The 11,165-nt window shown below is 41.7% G+C and overlaps 1 long non-coding RNA gene across 2 annotated transcripts; it reads left to right on the top strand.

The window, feature by feature from the left end:
• Window positions 1-848: 848 nt before the first annotated feature.
• LOC123643484 lies at window positions 849-10,316 on the top strand. 2 transcript variants are annotated; one of them, XR_006736807.1, is made up of 3 exons: window positions 849-937; window positions 4,687-6,861; window positions 9,433-10,316. It is a non-coding gene; the product is annotated as an uncharacterized LOC123643484 (long non-coding RNA). The 2 variants fall into 2 exon arrangements; XR_006736806.1 differs by lacking the exon at window positions 9,433-10,316 and having other exon boundaries at window positions 4,687-5,307; window positions 6,160-8,492.
• The last annotated feature ends 849 nt before the right edge of the window (window positions 10,317-11,165 follow it).

Here is an 11,165-nt window from a genome sequence, read left to right as displayed (position 1 = left end):
AGTATTCAGCTGTCAGTCCACCCATGGAGTCTTACTGCATAGATGAGCCTGATCATGACAAGCAACTTTTGAACGGTCACACTCAGCAGGCTTATTGGTGAAACAGTTGGCCAACTTGAATAATTTATGATGAATGGAGTCTTAGGTCAAACCCCAGAGCAACTGCTGTTAAATGGGATATTCCATCATCCATAGAATATTGATTGTTATTAAAACTACATATTAGTGCTCCTCCGAGTGTAGTTTGAGAAATGCTGATTTAGACAAAATGAATTGAAGAGCTTCAACAGTTTTTCTCTACTTTAAGAATTCAGCTAAGAATCAGCTGCTCCAGGGAGCCCTGCCTGACCCCAGAGCAGTTTATCTCTATCATATCCTTTACTTTGCAATGCAGTGTTTTAGTTTGTGTCTCTGTTCCCCACTGGACTACTTCCTCCTGTTCTTGAATGCATTAATCACAAGTTTGGCTTGGAAGAGTTCACGAATGAATGAATAAATACATGAACAAACGAATGAATGAATGAATGCAGGGTCAGATGCATTATACTGGAAGATGGTAGCTGTATAGCTTCAGGACTTCTCTTGAGTAATGGTGACAGTATTACTCATCTTGCAAAGTTGTTGAGAAGAAAAAAGTGAGATAAGCTATATTATTTTATGGAACAAACATAATTGAGTGTCTTCTTGGAGCAAAATACTGTGAAAACATTCTAAGGTGCTTAAAAAATGATATTTGTTTCCCTTTATTTCATAATAGAATTTGATTGGCTAATTTTTCTGACTGTAGATACACCACTAGGCAGGGCAGCTTTCCATTGTTCTCTAACATCCTGTTTTTGGATTTTCCAGCTAGGAATTCACATTTCCTCATAACTTACTGCGATTACTACTTTACACTACTATAGCAATATGAATGGTCCTTTAGGGAACCTGAACTGTGAGTATTTTGATAACCTTTTTTTAAGATCATGCTTGATTTAATTTGGACATGGTTCAGGAAAAAGAAAAAAGAAAACAGAAAAATAAAACCTGTACAGATTTGTTTTTAATAATTCAAGATAACCCCTTAGGGGTACAATGCCATTTTATTTTAATTTTTTATTTTAATGTTTATTATGCTTGGTGTGTTCCAAATGATTATAGTTTGGATTTGGAAAACAAGTTTGATAGAAATCTGAATTTAAGTTTGTTTGTCAACTGGATAACAAAGAGAAATGTAAGAAATATTTTTAAGATTTGAGAATACTCAGGTTCTAAAAAATATATATTATGTGAGTTAATATTTATGTGGCTTTGAAATGGTACATGCACTAATATATGACTAAAAGGAAAAGTCAGAGAAAAAAGACATCTTCACTTAGGAACAGCTGAATTTGGGAACTAACAAGAGCAGAACAGATAATTCAGTAAGTTGTTGCATGGAATAAATTTACTATGGTAAAAACATCATTTACTTTGAGAACATTCCTATATTTTTCAAAATAACTCATAACATCATTTTGTATAATGGATGAGTTTCTTTTAGTGGTCATGGTTTCATAATTTGTAAAACCTAAAAAATGTCTAACCTTCTAGTTAGAGTTTTTATTTTTGTACTTCTTTTCTAGAGTGCTCTGACATACTAAATTGCTTTGGGTTGAGTGTTTTAAATTCCAAGAGATACAGCTTCCCAAGGCACTCAAATAAGCAGGCAGAAAGGACAGAGTCATTGACTTCCAATAGCTATTTCAGTCAAAGGGATTGTATGAGATCTCAGACTGGATTGTGGTTCTTAACTAATGAAAGGGTTGGGTTTTAAAACTGAAGTTTCGTCTCAGATTCTTGTTTTCATAGGAACGCTGATGTAAATGATACATAAATTCTGAATCTATTCCACCAGGCCAATTTAGTGGATGTGATTGCTAGAGGGTAACCCTAAATCTGAAACTGGGGGACTTGTTGGTGAATGTATCTAAGGGGCTGTCTGTGGTATCCGGGCTGGGTGGCCTCTATGGTCCTCAAGTTCGGAGGCTGAAGCCCTGTGAAGGGAGCTGCGTGCGGAGCCTTAGCATGGACACAGTGAAAGTTTGATGCTGGTGAAGATGTCAAAGGCAGCAGAGGCTGCAAGGGGAGAGGTTTGGGGATCTGTTGCTAGAGTGCTGTGGGGGTTGGAGCAACACTGAGGGGGACTCAGCTGGTATTGGAGGACATGCTGATGGGTAGATGCTCCTATAGCAGAGAGAAAGCAGGTGTTACTGGGCTGCATATCTTTAAGTCATATCTGTAAGTCATGCTGCTCTAGTTACTTGGCTGTGTAACAAATAACCCCAAAACATAGGGGTGCAAAACAACCTTTCATTATGCTCATGGATTCTTTGGACAGGGCGCAGTGAGGGCAGTTTGTTTCTATGAGATCAGGAGCCTCCAGAAGACCCTAAGGCTAGGGCCTGGAATCCTCTGAATTCTCGCTCAGTCACATGTCTAGTAGGTGATGCTGGCTGTTGGCTGAGGGTATTCCTAGGGCTGTTGATGTGGACTGAATGTTTGTGCCCCCCACAAATTCATATGTTGAAATCTAATCCCCAGTGGGATGGTATTTGGAGGTGAGGCCTTTGGGAGCAATTTAGGTTGTGAGGGTGGGGCACTCATAAATGGGATTAGTGCCCTCATAAGAAGTGGTCAGAGAGCTAGCTCAGCCTCTCTCTGTCAGGTGAGGACACAGCAAAAAGAGGGCTGGTTGTAAACCAGGAAGAGGGCCCTGACCAGAACCTGACCTTGCTGGCATCCTGATCTTGGACTTTCAGCACCTACAACTGTGAGAAATACATTTTTGTTGTTTGAGACACCCAGTTGATGGTATGTTTTAATAGCAGCCCAAGCTGACTAAGCAGGTGTCAGCTGGAATATTACACATGCCTTCTCCATTTGGCCTGGGCTTCCTCTCAACATGGGGCTGGTTTTCAAGGGTAAGCAGGGCTGGCTTCATGGGTTTGTGACCTATACAGTTATACAGGGCTCACATATAAAAGGCTCTGTGCTTGTCTTGAATGTCTTAATGTTGAATAAGGGGATGTTCATTTTCATTTTGTACTCGGTCCCACAAATATGTAGGTAGTCCTGACTGAAAGAGAGAGAGAGAGAGATCTAAGCAGAAGCTATATTGCCTTTTTTTTACCTCATCTAGGAAGGCAGGCAGCATCACTTTCACTACACTGTGTTTGTTAGAAGCAAGTCACTGAGGTGTCCCATATTCAAATGAAAGAGAATAGACCCCACAGCTTGATGGAAGGATGTCAAGATACTGGGAGAGTACGTGGGAACATAAACATTGCTATGGCCATTTTTGGAAAATAAAATCTGCCACACATGCTCTGCATACATTTCTGCAGGTGCCACCTACTGGGTTAGTTTTTATTTTGTGTCTTGTGTAATGGAGTGTTAAAATTAAAGTTAGAGACTGAGGCACTGAGATAGAATTGATGTGATAGTCCATATCCAGATCATAGTATGCAAAATTTACATTCCATGCATGGCTTGAATCCCCTCAACCACTTTCAGAATGGAAAGGGTTGATGTGGAACAGAATTTTGAAATTGTTTCTTTGGACAGATCAGTTGCTCCACCCTAGTTTATCACGAGTTTAGTAAGGGAAACTTCCATGAATCCATCTGGGGAGTTTTGAACCATCTTCCTTGCAGCTACTATTCTCAGAGAACCAGTGCTCAACTTACACCTTAAAAGGTCCAAGAGGATAAAGTGCTATCCTTATTTTTTATTTAAAATATTACTTTATTAGAATGTATTATTTATTATTTTATTTACATTAAATTTTATTTTATTATCATTATTATTTTTTTTAAAAAGATGAATTAATCAGTAAGGTATTTATTATCACAGCAAAGACAGACCAAGGTAGGTGACTCCATGGCCAGGGTAATTTGTGGGCTCACCAGACACACCATGAGGGTTACAGCAGAACTGGGCTGCATCCATGAGGAATATGCATCTTCCCAAGAAGCCCAGACTGGACACCTTGAGGCCCCTTGGCTGCTGCTGAACCTTCTCAGAGGTGGTGGGAAGAAATCCTTTGAAATGGGCCCACGATGATCGTGATTCTCTCCAGGAAAGAGGGAAGGAGGCCAGGGAGCTGCTTTCCCTGTGCGTGTGGAGGTGACCACAGGCAGGCTGCAGAGTTTACACCTCCAGGTTTCAAAGGGCAAAGGAACATTTTCTATGCACCAGATATGAGGGGTGCTTAGTCGAGTGACTCAGTGTGGATTTTTCATGGATTTGCCTAATAGGGCACTAGAAAGGTGAAGGGCCAGCAGCCAGAAGTTGGAGTTAATACTAGATAATTAAGGGCCACAGAAAAACTCACAGGGAATCCCTGAGTAGGAGTTGATGATCAGCCATTCTGATTTGCCCAGAAGCGAAAGGTTTCATAGAATGTGGGACTTTCACTGCTAAAATGGGGATATTTCTGGACAAACTGGAATGGTTGATCACCCTACCTTTGATCATCCTTAATAGGATGCATCTGCTAGGACAGGACTGCAGGGGAGGGGCCCAGCAGAGAGCCTACAGGACACCCATGCAAGTGCCCGTGAGAGAAAGACTCACTGGCAAACATTTGCCAGGCCCAGGAAGCCCAAAGCCAGTTCAAGAAGGATGATTTCCTAGCCGCTTACCGTGTCTCTCTTCTCCTAGCTCTGGGACCAACCCAGAAACTGGCTAGCAAGCTGTGGGCAGGGCACCGGGAGGCAGAAGGGAGAGCGCAAGGTGGGGACACAGAGAATGAGCCGCCCACCACGGAGCAGCCTGAGCACGGGACAAGAGAAGGTTTGGTGCTGAATTAGTTCCGGTTTCTGGCCATGTAAGATATTCTGATTACTGAATTCCACCCTTATTTGTTGCTAAAGGGACTGTAGGATGTCCTTGTCCTGACATAGACACCCGAGAGTATCTACAAAAGTCCTGGGATCCACTGAATGTTCAGCCAGGGGCAAGGGAAAGTTAACTCCACTGAACACATGTGAAGCAGGTGCTGTTATGGGACATGTTTATTCCATGTACCTGTTACGCTTGAAATTTCAAATATCCTGCTCCAACAAGAAGTGACAAATGGCATGTCAAAGAAATAATTTGTTGATTCCTTTGCTTCTTAGGGATTATGCACTTTCCATGGACTGTTTTTTAAATCCTTCAGATAATGATCTAGTTGACATAGGGAAAAAAAATCCACCCTTCTCACCTCTGACTCAGCCTCCAACGGCAATTAAATGTCAGAGTTGCCTCTTCCCTAGGCTGGAGACCAAAGGAGTCCAAGAGGTAAATGTCAGATCTCCCACAGAGAACTGGGTTCATTTATTCTCTGGGACGATTGTCAGAATTCACCCAGCTTCCTCTACCTCCACACTATGTCTCTGTCAGGTGAACCCACCACCGGCTCCCTCCACCTGTGCTCACTCATTTCATTTGCTCCTGCTGCAGTGCTGGCCCCCATGTTGTGCCCCTTCTACAGCACTGGCTTGTCATTGCTGCTGCTTATTCCTGCCCAGCCCGGCACCTCCCACACCGGGCCCCAGGCTCGAGCTCTGATGTCGATTCCCTGGTCTCTCTGGGCCAGTGTGGCCACTGCTGCTGCCTGGGCACAGCGTCTTGGTTTTCTTGGATCTGGGTTCTAGTCTCAACTCTGTTAAAACTCTCCGTGTAATCTTAGACAATTGTTTGAATCTCTATGAGCCTCAGTTTCTTTATCCATACAATTGGGATAAAAATAGCTGTACAGGATACTGTGAAGAAATAAAGCACTTTGTAAAAGTCAGGTAATAAATACATGCGTGGTCATACCACCAGTGCAATCTGGTTAGCAAGCTGGAGTTGGGGTTTCTGACATTGTCATCCTTATCTTCACCCTGCTCCGTCATTTCCTGCATCCTTGGCCTTCTGCCCAGGCCTGATCTTCAGGACCTGATGTGCCGAATGCCAATGTCCATCTGCCTACCAGCGTCAGTGTCTTCCTGTTGCATCATGCAAGGGTCAATTCATCACTCTCTTTTAATCCCAGATAAGCCTCCTGAGACTTGTCTGTCCACTTTTCTCTGTGACCTAATCTCCCCATGACTACAGAGACCTGCACAATTCCAGTTCAACCAACTCTTCTCTTTTCCTCTCTCATAGCTATCACACAGCGAACACCAGGAGAGCAATGTGGGAGCCAGGGAAAAAGAGTGTTTTAAGAAGCCACCAGGTGTGAACAACTCTGTCAAATGCTACTAATAGTTCAAGGAAGATGAGGCCTGAGAATTGATGCCTAGATTTAGCAATGTGGAAGTTACCGGCGAGCTTGATAAGAGCAAATTTCAGGGAAAAAAGTGAGAACAAAATTTTGATTAGAGTAGGTTCAACAGAGAGCAGGAAGAGCTAAATTAGAGACAGTCAAGAATAAACAGCTCTTCCAAAGAGTTTTTTTTTTGTTTTGTTTTTGTCGTGTTTTTTAATTTTTTTCTTAAGCTAAGGAGAAATATGGGAATAGCTGGAGAAACAAATAGGATGCAAAGAGTTTTTGCCAGAGAATAAAGAAATAAAAAAAGAGAGGAGCCAGTTGATGAAATAGGAGAGAGGAAAATTACTGGAACGACGAATTGAGTAGGTTAGAGCAGGTGGGATCTAGTGCAGTAATGGAGGTGTGGGCCCTCAGGAACGTGGGTGGTTCAACCACAGTGCAAGAAGAGAGGCAGGGTGCATGTGCACAGGTGCGGGGTGTGGAGAAGCCATGGATGGGCTCTTCTAATTGCTTCAGTCTTCTTAGTTATACAGGAGGCAAGTCGCCAGATGAGAACGAGGATGGAGGAGGAGGTGTTGCAATTTGAGGGAGAGAAGGTAAGAAATAGTCACCTAGGTGAGTGGAATAGCAAATGATCTGGGGAAATATAATTGCTAGGCAGTGTTAATAACCCTCACAATATTAATGATCATGAATCTACATTGATATTTATCAGGGGACTTTTCTCTAGATATGTTCATCTGTGTGGGTGTAGGCACAGAGTCGGCAGAATGTCGAATTTAACCAAGTTTGGACTTTATCCAAGAGAGTTTGATGAAACAAGAGCAAGGCAAAGAAATTGAATTGGGATAAATTTAAGAGAGTGATTATCATGAATGGCCATGAAATTTAAGCTGGATAATAGAGGAAGTGAGAGAAGCTGCAAGGAAAACCAGGAAAAATTTGCAGGATCAATAGACTGGAGGTGTTTATGGGGTGGAAGGACTGTTGGAATTGGAGTACAGGAAGTGAGCTGAAAAAATAGTAGTTATTGGCTGGAAAAGTTAAACTGTTTAAAATTGAGATTATGGAGGTTGTGCAGTTAATGATAAAAATTTAAGGGTATATCCATGGGAATAAGTGGCCAAGAGGAAGACAAGATCACTGGAAGAGGGGAGGCCAAGGAATTGAGAAAACAGACATTGAAAACAACATCTGTAGGGAAATTGAACTCATCAAGAACTAGGAGAGGAATAGAATTAGAAAGAGTGAATCTTGGGCTCATTATCTTCAAAGAATAACAAGGAGTAACCAAGTAGTGGTGGGCTGGGGATATGGGTGACTTGAACAAACCCAGTCACCTCCCGAACGCTTACAGACCCAGCTTAAAATGTTCCGATTGTTTCACGTAGGCAAGTGGATAATGAGGGAGCACTGTTTTATGCTGGTGTTCTTATTCTTATTGTTTTTCAGTGTTAGTTGAGTTCATGAGTACTACAAAAGAAAGAGAAATGGAAATAATTTGGAATGATGATAATTCAGTTAGTTTAATCCAGCTAAGTAATTAATATCAAAGTGTGGTCTGGGAGCCCCTGGGGTTCCCCCAAACCTTTTTCAGGTCATAGCTATTCTTATAATATTAATAATACTAAGATTTCATTTGTGGTTTTGCTCTTTTGTGAGTGTACAGTGGAGTTTTCTGGATTCTACCTAACATGATAGTGCAAAGGTTGAGTGCAGAAGGAGACATGGGAATCCAACTGTCTTCTGTTAAGCTAGAAATTAAAGAGATTTCCAAAAATGTAAAACAATGACATTTTTCTTTTTTTTTTTTTTTTTTGGTTTTGAAAAATAAATGCAGTCTGTTTCATAAAAATCACTATTTATGTTGGCCTGCAATGGGACCATTCTTTTAACTTGAATGAATTAAATAAATATTTAGAACTTTGTTTTAATTTTGAATATGTTAAATATTAACAGATATAACCTGCATAAACAAAAGCTGTTTGTGGATGGTCAATTTTTAAGAGAGTATAGAGGCCCAGTGATCAGAAAGTTTAAGAACCTTTGATTTTTGTCACTTACTGTAAGGTGAAGACTTGTTTGCAGGGAAAGACTGAGAGGTTGGACACATCAGAAGTGGAGGTGGAGAGTTATGGTGTTGGAGGTGGAGAGTTATTATGTTGTAAATATAATTTTATACCTATATTTATTTAATCATTTAAGTATTTTCTCATTTGACTATCATTTGAAATCATTATATTTAATGGAAAAAAATATTCCATTTGGATTATATAATAATGTATTTAGCCAATTTGCTATAGTTAGATATGAAGAGTTTTCCCCTCATTTTTCCTCTTTTGTAATGAATGTTTGACTGTGCCTCTCTATCTCTCTCTACTACTTTATTCTGTACACACACGCACACACGCATGCACACAAATGCCAAGAACTGTGCATATGTACTTGTCTACATCACTGGTTGAAAAGTATTCATTTCACTGAAGGAAATACATACTGCAAAGATGGAACTTCCTTTCAAATTAACCTACAAATTTATTGTTATTGCTATTGTTAAATTTATTGGCAATTCTAATAAAAGTGCCAGTAGTTTTTTTTTTTAAACATGATTAAATGAGCCTAAATTTCATTTGGACAAATTAATGGATAAGACAGATTTTGAAAATTAAGGCATAATTGATGAAGATGAATGGTGGTGACAGCAGGTATTAAAATGTATTGTAAAACAAATGTAATTAAAACAGCATGGTTTTGTCATAAAGGAGGAATCCAATTCCTTGGAAATACTGTCTGGCATATATAAAAATTTAGTATATGATTAAAGGCAGCATCACAAATACATAGTGACATTAATTAATATTCAATAAATCGTGCAGATATCATTAGCTCTTGGGAAAACAATAAAGAAAAACAAAAACAAAAACGCAAATCCCATTTCTAAAGTTAGTGAGATTAAAATTAGAAGAAAAGATGTATGGTGCCATCTAGTGGTTAAATGGGTAACTACATACAGTTTTCGTTCAATGTAGCGTCTAATGGCAGAAAGTAAAACAGGATGGAGACTTAAAGGGAGGTAGAATATTCAGTAAAAAGGTTTGCACATCACACCTCAGCACTAATTTTAAAAAAGATTTGTTAATACTGACAAGATGATTTCACTGTTTCAGAGAATATTATAAATGGTAGCTTATGCAGTGATCTTAAGTGAACGTACAAGAATTACAGTTCCGGAGACATTCACATAAACAAGCATGCCAACCTGTCAGACTTTTTTTTAGTAACACAATGAAACAAAAGAACAATTTGAGTAAAAGCGTGCTGATTGGAAATTCATATATGGAAGGAGAACCTGCCAGCAGTTGAAGTTTTGAATAAAGAACACACACCCTCAGAGAAACCGTCCTCTGCACTGTGGAGCCTAATGGGGGTCCAGAGCTTGTCCCGGGCTGTGCCGTGGGGCCTGCAGCCCTCCTCCCTGACCCCGGGCACAAGCTCCGCGCAGGCAGGCATCTCCACGCGGGCTGTCAGCCGCCGTCTTCCCACCAACCCGTCTGGGTCGCTGCAGGGACACACGGGCTAATTGCAGAGCACCCTTCCTTCCCCGCCCTGCTCCCCATCCGGCGGCGGCCCTGCCCTGCTGCGGTGCGCTCTGCTCCCTGGCCACGGCTCCTCCGGGGGCCAGAGATGGGCTGCTGGGCCCAAAGCGGGGCCTGTAAGTTCCCTTCACTGGGATCTTGGACTTGGAAGCAAGTGACGTGAGCCAGTTTGTCCCTGGGTTGTCAAGACTGAGAGCCTCAAATTCAGGAGCTTTGAGGGACCATTCGTGTAAGCTGGAGAAACAGAAACAGCCAGTGGAGGGGACGAAGGCGCAAAGAGCAGGACAGGGAGGAGACTGGAACTGCCAGGATGACCCCTCCCTCGCTCTGCTGCCTCGTTACTCCTCGGGTTCCCAATATTCTTCTGATAAGCCCTTCCTTTTGCTGAAGCGAATGGAAATGTTTTTCCGGTCCTTTGATGTCAAAAGTGTACTAATAAATCTCTTGAAAGCACAAACATAATCTCTGTGGTTTAATGGCTGTCCATTACCTTCACATCAAGTCTAAATTCTTTAGCATGGCCTAGGAGGCCTCACCTGACCTCTGAAGTCTCATCTCTGACTTTCCCTCATGCTCTCCTTTCTCCCACGCCTCCTCTCTCCGCTTTCCCGGCTCCAGCCGTCTCCAATGCCTCTGGTCTCCCATACCCTGGCATTCTGCCAGCCCCTCGGCCAGGCCCTTCCCTCCCCAAGAAATACTTTTCCACCACTCCTCCTCCTGGAGAAGCTCCTAGTCACCCCGCAGATCCCAGCTTAGGCATCACTTCCCACGGACATCCTCCCAGGTACCCTAAGACCAGGCTGGTTGCTCCTCCTATATTATCCTACAGCACCTTGTCCCTAACCCCATTACAATTTTTATCATGGTGGCATCAAAATGGCCTGTTTATTTGGAGGGGACTCTGAGCTTTGTAAGAAAAGGGCAGTATTTGCCTCACTGTCATCTCCCCAGTGCTTTGTACCTAACCTAGAATACAATCCTGACTCAAACATTTGTTCAACGAACAAATGAATATATACAGAGAACCATGTCTGTTATCTCAGTGAGACACGCTAAGGCCCGAGTAAGCTGTAAACCTTTTCGCAGCAAAGTGTCCAATCCGTCTTGTTTCTGCTTAGACTGGGGTCTGTAAATCTCTAATAACATTTTCGAGAGCTGCTGTCTCAGGTTTCACAACCAGACAAATACTTTTAATGTATGCAACTTTCTCTTAAGCTAAATCAAAGCTAAATGCACATGAATCGATATAAGGATTATCTATATTTTGTGGACATGGGTGGTCCAGACACCCACAAGGAGATAAA

Source organism: Lemur catta, chromosome 8 (genome assembly GCF_020740605.2).
Source record: "Lemur catta isolate mLemCat1 chromosome 8, mLemCat1.pri, whole genome shotgun sequence".
NCBI lineage: Eukaryota > Metazoa > Chordata > Mammalia > Primates > Lemuridae > Lemur > Lemur catta.
This window is presented reverse-complemented; position numbering and strand designations above follow the sequence as displayed.